This window comes from Sinocyclocheilus grahami, unplaced genomic scaffold (genome assembly GCF_001515645.1).
Source record: "Sinocyclocheilus grahami isolate Dianchi unplaced genomic scaffold, SAMN03320097.WGS_v1.1 scaffold692.1, whole genome shotgun sequence".
Classification (NCBI taxonomy): Eukaryota; Metazoa; Chordata; class Actinopteri; order Cypriniformes; family Cyprinidae; genus Sinocyclocheilus; species Sinocyclocheilus grahami.
Window position 1 is genome coordinate 1070406 of NW_015505871.1, and position 9062 is coordinate 1079467.

Genomic DNA, 9062 nt, shown 5'->3' on the forward strand with positions numbered 1-9062 from the left:
ACCACATGATGGCTCAGATAGAGCATTCAAATGCTTTCTCGCACTGTTCCACAGCAACAAACTTGTCCAAACTAAGCACACATTTTAAAACGAATGAAATCAGTAATAATGGCATTTATTGATTAGTATCCTAGCATTCATTTGGCGTTGTAATATACATGCATGTTCTGTAAAGCTACAGTGAAACGATATGTATTGTGAAAAGCGCTGTACAAATAAATATGAAAATTAATATTTGCGTAGATATACATGACCCAGCAATGCAAGTGAAATGCCCATTAAAAACCTCCCCGGACATCTTGGCGAAAAACCTTGATAAGTACGTAAATGACTGTTTGTCTTGCTTCAGTTTAACCAAACATAAGGCTGATGTCATCCATTGTACGAACAAATGATCCCAAGCTTTCCGTTAAGAAGTTCATTACATCTAGACTGCGATATGCATTTACCGCCATCTCTCGTGTACACGCACGCAGCATCAATCAGAGCGGTCCGGAAGACTACTTTTAAATTTCTTTGTAAGTTTGCGCCTCAGTCATATTTAAAGGGTAATTACAATAACCGTTTATTAAAAAATAAAAATAAATTGTAATACCGCAACTGTTGCATTTTCACTAGACTTATAAAGTACACGATTGTTTTGATAGATCTGAGATTTAAAAATGGCGCTACCGGAAATGCTTCAGGACCAGACATGCGCAGTAGCGTTCCAATGCCTTTGTTATTGTTTACGTCTTTGAAATGGTCAATAGTTAAACAAAAATATAACGTAGAAATAGGCATTTAACAATTGTTTTTGTTCATTTATTTTACATTTTTCTGGTTTAATCACGATCAGATTTTTTCTAGATCCTGCATTAAATTTATATGGCCTGGCTTGAGAATAATCATGACCTATCAATAAAAGAGGATGACATGAGATTAAACACTCAGCTTCAGTGAATCTTGTGAGTGCTACAGAGAGCACAGATGCTGTGAGCAAACTGATCAATTATTACTCTGATTGGTACAAGTTGAAAAGTGCTGTAGCATGGATTCTTCGTGTCAAGGACATGCTTACACAAAATAAAAAAAAGTTGGATGTGAAGTCAACCCCATAACAGAAAACTACAAGTTTCTAACAATGCAGGACTTAACTCTTCTTCTTTCGGCTTCTCCCGATTAGGGGTCACCACAGCGGTTCATCCATCTCCATTTTGTTCTGTCCTCTGCGTTTTCCTTCGTCACACCAACCACCTGCATATCCTCCATCACCACATCCCCTTTGGTCTTCCTCTTTTCCTTCTGCCCGGTGGCTCCATCCTCAACACTCTTCTCCCTACATACCCTGCATCCCTCCTCTGCACATGCTAAATCCATCTTAGTCTTGCCTCTCTCACTTTGTCTACAAACTGTCCTACCTGTGCTGTCCCTCTAATATGCTAATTTCTGATCCTGTCAATCCTCGTCACTCCCAAAGAAAAACGCAGCATCTTTAACTCTGCTACCTCCAGCTCCTTCTCCTGTCATTTTGTCAGTGCCACTGCCTCCAAGCCATACAACATAGCTGGTCTCACTACCATCTTGTAAACTTTCCCTTTCACCCTTGCAGGTACCCTTCTATCACAAATCACTCCGGACACTCTTCTCCACCTTGACTGCACTCTCTTCTTTACCTCTCTACCACACTTTTCTTTACTTTGGACAACTGACCCCAAGTATTTAAACTCATCCGCCTTCACCACATCTGCTCCTTGCAACTGCACCGTTCTGCTGCCCTCTCTCCCGTTTATGCACATGTACTCCATTTTGCTCCTACTGACTTTCATTCCCCTTCTCTCCAGTGCATACTTCCACCTCTCCAAACACACCTCCACTGGTTCCCTGCTCTCACTACAAATCACAATATCATCTGCAAATATCATAGTCCATGGAGGTTCCTCCCTGATCTCATCAGTCAACCTGTCCATCACCATTGCAAACAAGAAAGGGCTAAGAGCCGATCCTTGATGCAATCCCACCTTCACATTGAACCAGTCCGTCATTCCTACTGCACACCTCACCGCTGTCACACTGTCCTCAGACATATCTTGCACCACGCTCACATATTTCTCTGCCACTCCAGACTTCCTCATACAGTACCACAACTCTTCTCTCGGCACCCTGTCATACGCTTTCTCTAAATTCTCAAACACGCAATGCAACTCTTTCTAGCCTTCTCTATACTTCTCCAACAAAACTCTCAAAGCAAACACTGCATCTGTAGTGCTCTTTCCTGGCATGAACCCATACTGCTGCTCACAGATCATCACCTCTCCTCTCAATCTAGTTTACACTACTCTTTCCCATAACTTCATGGTGTGGCTGAGCAACTTTATGCCCCTGTAGTTACTGCAGCTCTGCACATCTCCTTTGTTCTTATAGATCGGTACCAGTACACATCTTCTCCAGGCATACTCTCACTTTCCAAGATTTTATTAAACAACCTGGTTAAAAATGTCAATGCCATCTCTCCTAAGCACCTCCATGCCTCCACTGGTATCTCATCTGGACCAACCACCTTTCCACTCTTGATTCTTTTCATAACTGCCCTCACTTCATTCTCACTAATCGCCTGGAATTCCTGATTCACCATTTTCACAATATCCAATATTCTCTCTCTTTCATTTTCTACATTCATCAGTTCCACAAAATACTCCATCCACCTTCTCAACATTCTCAACACAATCTTCTTACTTTTCAGCACATTTCCAATTGCATCCTTTATCACTCTAACACTCTAACCTTTATCACATCCTTGCCAGCTCTGTCCCTCTGTCTAGTCAATCGGTACAGATCCTTTTCCCCCTCTTTAGTGTCCAACTTCTCATACAACTTATCATACGCTTTTTCCTTAGCTTTCACCACTTCCTTCTTTGCTTTGCGACACATCTCCTTGTACTTCTGGCTACTTTCTTAATCTCTCTGACTATCCCAATTATTTGGGGTCTGCTTTCCTGTACATGCTCATTCCACCACCAAGCCTCTTTGTCTTCCTTCCTCTGTCCAGATGTCATACCATGTACCTTCCTAGCTGTCTCCCTCACCATTTCTGCAGTGGTCACCCAGTCGTTCAGTTTCTTTTCACTGCCACCAAGTGCCTGTCTTACCTCCTCCCTGAAGTTCATGCAACAGTCTTCCTCTTTCAACTTCCACCATTTTATCCTTGGTTCAGTTCTCACTCTCTTCCTCCTCTTCACCTCCAAAGTCATCCTACAAACCACCATCCGATGCTCTCTAGCTACACAATCCCCTGCCACCACCTTACAGTCTTTGATCTCTTTCAGGTTGCATCTCCTGCATAGAACATAGTCCACCCGTGTGCACCTTTCTCCACTCTTATATGTCACAATGTGCTCATCCTTCTTCTTTAAAATATGCATTTATCACTGTCATTTCCAATCTTTTTGCAAAGTCTACCACCATCTGCCCTTCCACATTCCTTTCCTTAACACCGTACCTACCCATCACCTCCTCATCACCTCTGTTCCCTTCTCCAACATTCCCACTGAAGTCCGCTCCAATCACCACTCTTTCTTCTTTGGGTACCCTCACCACCACTTCATTCAACTTACTCCAAAAATCTTCTTTCTCCTCCATCTCACACCCCACTTGCGAGGCATATGCACCGATGACATTTATCATCACCCCTTCAATTTCCAGCTTTAAAATCATCATTCTGTCAGACACTCTCTTCACCTCCAATACACTATTTACATTCTCTTCCTTCAGGATTACCCCTATGCCATTTCTCTTTCCATCCAAACCATGATAGAACAGTTTGAATCCACCTCCGATGCTCCTCCTCTGTTCCATCATATCAGTCAGCTATCTCCCTTTACCAGTCACAGTGACAACCTTCAACGTTCCGACTCTCACATCCACTTTCTTACCCTTCCTCTTTTCTCGTTGTCTTTGGACACGCCTTCCTCCTCTCCTTCTCCTCTTTTGACCACCAGTAGCATAGTTTCCACCAGTACCCTGCTGGCCAGCAGTACCGGTGGCGGTCGTTGTTAACTGCAGCCTTGACCGATCCGGTATGGAAATCTTGTTTATGATCTGCATGTTTAATTTGGCACATGTTTCACGCCGCATGCCCTTCCTGACGCAACCCTCCCCATTTGTCCGGGCTTGGGATTGCACTAGCTTGTGCAACCCCAGTGGCTGAGTTAACAATGCAGGACTAAACAAGAGCAGAAAATAAAAAAATTCTAAAAAAACAAAATATTTATTAAAATAAATAAAATCATAAAGTTAATTCAAAGCCAAAAATTCTAAGAAATTTCAATGTTGCAAAATGTAATTCATCTGTAAAAAAGGACAGTTGCCTTTCCAAACTGGATCCAATACCGTAGGATGGAATGCTAAGATTTGGAGGATGTCTTGGTAAATCTACAATGCCTGAGCATGTAAATCATCCAGTTATCATACCGAAAAACTCACATGTCACTACTTTAATCTTAATAGATATTCATGAGAAAATGTAGACTATTTTGTACCGTTTGATGTCAGACAAGGTATAAGTAATGTTAAAAGGTATGGTGTATTGTTTACCGGTTTGACAAGAGCTGTGCATATTGAAGTTGCACATTCATTGGACACAGACTCCTGTTTGAATACCATTTGACGCTTTGTGTGCAGGTGGCATCAGGTGTCAGTCATGAGAAGTGACAACGGCACTAACTTCATATGTGCTGAGATTGAACTGCGTTAAGCCATTCAACAGTGGAATCAATTTTATGCACTCTCATGCAAAAAGGAATACAGTGGATATTCAACCCACCTTCCAGGTCTCATTTCAGGAATGTGGGAACGGCAGATCTTGAGATCTGTACTGAAAGAGCAAACACTAACTTGAGAGCTTACATACATTCCTGTGTGAGGTGGAAGCAATAATGAATGATCGACCACTTACTGTCAAGTCTTGTGTTCCTGTGTGTTGTGTTTCCCTCCCTCATATGCCCATTTTTGGTCTTCCTGTTCCTGTCCTCATTATGTTAATTTGATTCCACCTGTGTTTCCCTTGTTTCCTCGTTATGTTGATTAATTCCCTCATTTTCTCCCTTGTTACTTAAGCCCTGCGTTTTGAAGTCTCGAGTGTCCGGTGTTAAATGTCTTCATGTCCTCCTACGTTCCTGAGCTGTATCCTGTTTTATTTTATATAATTCAAGTCTGTTGGTTTTGAGCAACTCCCGCGTCTCGTCGTTTCCTCATTCCCTTGCTCCCCGTGAGAGTGTGACAGAACACAGGACCAAAAAAAGTAAGTGGCGCCCCTTCTCCCCGTTTTGTTTTCGTTTTGTTTTTTTTGTTTTTTAAAGTCTTTTGTTTTCCCTGTTTGTCTCTCCCACGGCCATGGAAATAGCTGCTCGCTTCATTTCCCTAGCCCGTAGAGATCTCTCCTTGGTCGAGTATGGCTGGGAGTTCTGCAGGCTCGCCACGGCGACGGCTTTAGATGATGCCACCATCAACTCGCTGTTCTGGCATGGGGTCAATTACCATCGCCCCGTGGACCTCCCAGACACCACGGGACTAAGCTGGAGGGAAGGGATCCTCCGGTGTCTGGAGAGCGTCCGGCCCCGAGCCAGAACCAGCCTGCCGGCCGCAGCATTTTCAAGCCTGCCGGCCGTTCCTCAGTCAAGCCCGCTGGTCGCTCCGATGTCAAGCCCGCCAGCTGTGGCTCACACAAGCCCACCAGCCATTCCTCAGTCAAGCCCGCCGGCCTCTCCGAAGTGAAGCCCGCTGACCGTTCAGCACTCAAGTTCGCTGGCCTCTCCGCTGTCAAGCCCGTTGGTCATCTCCCTCTCCTCAGCCCAAAGGAGGAGATTGCGGAGAAAGAGACTGTGGGCTCCAGCCCCAGAGCTGGCTCCAGTGTCGGCTCCAGCCCCAGAGCTGGCTCCAGTGTCGGCTCCAGCCCCAGAGCTGGCTCCAGTGTCGGCTCCAGCCCCAGAGCTGGCTCCAGTGTCGGCTCCAGCCCCAGAGCTCTTTCCAGTGTCGGCTTCAGCCCCAGAGCTCGCTCCAGCGTCGGCTCCAGCCCCAGAGTCTATCCCACGGAGGGCTCCAGTCCCCGAGTTTAGATCACGTAGGGCTCCTGTACCCGAGTACAGCCAAGGGAGGGATCCTGCTCCCGAGTATAGCCCACGGAGGGCTCCTGTTCCCGAGTATAGCCCACAGAGGGCTCCTGTTCCCGAGTATAGCCCACAGAGGGCTCCTGTTCCCGAGTATAGCCCACGGAGGGCTCCATTCCCCAAATTTCGCCCAGAGAAGGTTCCAGCCCCCGAGTTCAGCCCAGTGAGGGCTCCTGCCCCCGATTTCAGCCCAGTGAGGGCTCCTGCCCCCGAGTTTAGCTCAGGGAGGGCTCCTGGTCCCCCGTTGAGCCCAGGAGGGCTCCTGATCCCCGTTGAGCCCAGGGAGGGCTGCAGTCCCCTGTTTTGGCCCTGAGAGGGCCTTGGAGCCCGTTATCCTTCCCAGGGTTTGGGGGGGGGGGGGTAGTAGGGCTCCAGCCATAGGGGCAGGGGCTGGGGCCGCGGCCTCGGAGGCTGCTCTACCACGGCCTCCTGAACTGCCTGAACCACCATGGCTTCTTGAACTACCTGCTCCTCCGTGGCTCCCCAAGCTCCCTGCTCTGACATGGCCTCCCGGGTCACCTGCTCTGCCATGATTCCCCAAGCTCCCTGCTTCACCATGGCCCCCTGAGCTCCCGGCTCCGTCATGGCACCCTGAGCTCCCTACTCCGCTGTGGGTCCCGGAATGGGCACTGCCACTGGAGGCCTTCTGTCAAGTAACCCTGTCCCTAGAGGCCTCCAAAGCGCCCACCCCCCCTCCCCTTTGGATGTTGTCACGGTGCGGGACACACCTTCCGGGAGGGGGGAGCAATTGTCAGTCTTGTGTTCCTGTGTCTTGTGTTTCCCTCCCTCATATGCCCATTTTTGGTCGTACTGTCCCTGTCCTCATTATGTTAATTTGATTCCACCTGTGTTTCCCTTGCTTCCTCGTTATGTTGATTAATTCCCTCATTTTCTCCCTTGTTACTTAAGCTCTGTGTTTTGAAGTCTCGAGTGTCCGGTGTTAAATGTCTTCATGTGCTCCTGTGTTCCTGAGCTGTATCCTGTTTTATTTTATATTATTAAAGTTTGTTGGTTTTGAGCAACTCCCGCGTTTCTTCGTTCCCTTGCTCCCCGTGAGAGTGTGACACTTACCACTGCTACGGATGATCCCACAGGTCTGGAACCCTTGACACCTAATCACCTTCTGTTAAGGAAAAGACAACCAAACTTGCCTCCTGTACTTCTCAAAAAAGAGCACATATATGAAGGTTGCAAATGGAAGCAAATTCAGTACCTTGCTGACTTATTCGGGAAGTGGTGGGTGTGTGTGAATATTTGTCTTTGCTTTAGGAGCATCAAAAATGGACTGTATCCTAAAATAAAGTTTATACACCATAATTTTTATTTCTATAACGTGTGAATATATCCTCTATCGTATTCTACAACAAAAACAATCAGAGCACCTTGTTATCACTAGTTTTATTTTGATTTCCCGAGTCTGCTATTAGCTTATAGCCCGTTTGCATCGCCAGTGTGGTTGCTGCTAATCTCGCTTATATTGCTCATACTCTATTCACACACATTACCATTGTTTTACTCACTGTTACTTGCTTTAATGGCGGATGTATGTCTACCTTGTAGAGTGCAGGTGAGGACACGTTTGAGCTGCATTCGGTGCAAGTCGAGCTGGAGGCCTTGGAGAAGCAGATCCGTGACCTGGTGGAGAAGCAGGCCCAGCTGAGGGAGCGGAGAGCCACGCTGGAAACCTCCCGGGCTGACGCTCACAAATCCAGGGTAAGTATACAGCATGCTGCTAACAGTCCCACCACCTCTACTCCGTGTGTTTTTCTGCACAGGCCACGTGCACCCAGGATGCAATCTTCCCAGATGTCCTTCACTCCGGCGCCATGACACCATGGACCCTGGGTGCACCTGCAGCAGAAGACGCGAGCCAGGCCCCGGGCGACGACCTCTCCCCCTCCGCCGCCTTCGGTCTTCGAGATCTCCACCCGGAACTGCTTCGCTCCCCTCCGCGAGACAGAACACGACGCTGTGATCGTTGGAGACTCCATCGTCCGGCACGTCCGTGTTACGTTAGCTGAAGGTAAAGTGCACACTCACTGGTTCCCGAAATCATAAAAAGCGCTATACAAATAAACTTGAATTGAATTTAATTAATGGTGATCGAAAATAATCATAACTGGAATTACAATGCATCAAGATACAACAAATAAGTTGTTGCAACCCAAGTGGATTTATATAAGAAGACTGTAAGAAGTGTTAAACATGCGATGAAGAAACAAAAAGGACTTCATGGACTTCCGAGATGTGAGTAAGCCAGTTCACCAAGAAAGATATGCATCAAAACTTGTGGACTAACTATAAGAAAATTGCATGTCCCATACACTTTCTTTCCAGCTGAGGTGTCTTAAAAGAATGTAAACCATTGTCCATTTCCTGCCATGTTCTAATATCAGCTGAGAAATTCAGCTCTGGGAAGACAGGAGTCTCTACCTACCCAACAGATGTCTGTAAAGAGTGCGTGTAGTCTGGTGGTACAAACTATTATAAATATATTTGAGTCAACAGTCTCTCTGCCACCCAGGCTGATCTCATGTCCAGTTTTAAAGCCAATCTCCAGACCATTGACACTCTATCTACAATCTCAATTAGGAGTGTCAATGGTCCATTTGAGAGATAGGTGGCGGTAATGCACTTATAAGTCTGCGATCCGCCGTAAAGCAAGAAGAAAACGTGTCACGCGCCGGCTGTTGAGAAAGCGCTCAGGACGCTCTCAGGACAGTTCAGACATTGCAGTGCATCAGAGGTAAAAAACAATTTAAGTACTGTTCAGTTTCTTGCACAGACCGATCGTTTCATGTCTTTACACATCAATGTATCATCACGAGCCGCAGGGTTTAATTTGGTTTTGTTTGTGTATGTTTTTTTTTACATTCAAAGCCGTGATTCCTATCCACTTCCATTATAAGACTGACAGAC

At 46.4% G+C, this 9062-nt stretch overlaps 1 protein-coding gene and 1 long non-coding RNA gene across 2 annotated transcripts in view; both read right to left on the reverse strand.

Annotated features, from left to right (window-relative positions):
* LOC107559621 (uncharacterized) overlaps nucleotides 1-1208 on the reverse strand; it is a 17564-nt gene extending 16356 nt beyond the window's left edge. Inside the window, exon 1 of the long non-coding RNA XR_001605644.1 lies at nucleotides 1138-1208. This is a non-coding gene — a long non-coding RNA (uncharacterized lncRNA). The remainder of the gene's footprint in view (nucleotides 1-1137) is intronic.
* Nucleotides 1-9062, reverse strand: part of LOC107559616 (uncharacterized) — a 57208-nt gene that overhangs the window by 25461 nt on the left and 22685 nt on the right. The gene's annotated exons all lie outside the window — the stretch shown is intronic.